A 656-nucleotide genomic window follows, 5' to 3' on the forward strand; every position below is an offset into this window, starting at 1 on the left:
GCCTTTCGGCTCAGCTCCTTCTTCACCACGACGGACCGCTGCAGAGTCCTTATCACTGCAGAAGCTGCACCAATACCCTATACCCTTAGCACGGTCCTGGAGGGTGCATGGAAGTTCGCCCAACCAGTCTACATGTGCTTTGTGGACTTGGAGAAGGCGTTCGACCGTGTCCCTCGGGGAGTCCTGTGGGTGGTGCTCCAGGAGTATGGGGTTAGGTCGGACTTGTTTCCAGTGGGAGTTGGACTCCGCCAGGGCTGCCCTTTGTCACCGGTTCTGTTCATAACCTTCATGGACAGAATTAATAGGCGTTCAGGGGCTGTGGTTCGGTGGCCTCAGGATTGGGTCGTTGCTTTTTGCGGATGATCTGGTCCTGTTGGCTTCATTGGAGCGTGACCTTCAGCTCTCTTTGGAGCAGTTTGCAGCCGAGTGTGAAGCGGCTCGGATGAGAATCAGCACTTCCAATTCCGAGGCCATGGTTCTCAGCCGGAAAAGGGTGGAGTGCAGCCTCCGGGTCGGGGATGAGATCCTGCCTCAAGTGGAGGAGTTCAAGTATCTCGGGGTCTTGTTCATGATGATGATGATGATGATGATGATGATGATTATTATTATTATTATTATTATTATTATTATTATTATTACACATTTGCAATTGTATA

The sequence above is a fragment of the Larimichthys crocea genome, chromosome VIII (genome assembly GCF_000972845.2).
Source record: "Larimichthys crocea isolate SSNF chromosome VIII, L_crocea_2.0, whole genome shotgun sequence".
Classification (NCBI taxonomy): domain Eukaryota; kingdom Metazoa; phylum Chordata; class Actinopteri; family Sciaenidae; genus Larimichthys; species Larimichthys crocea.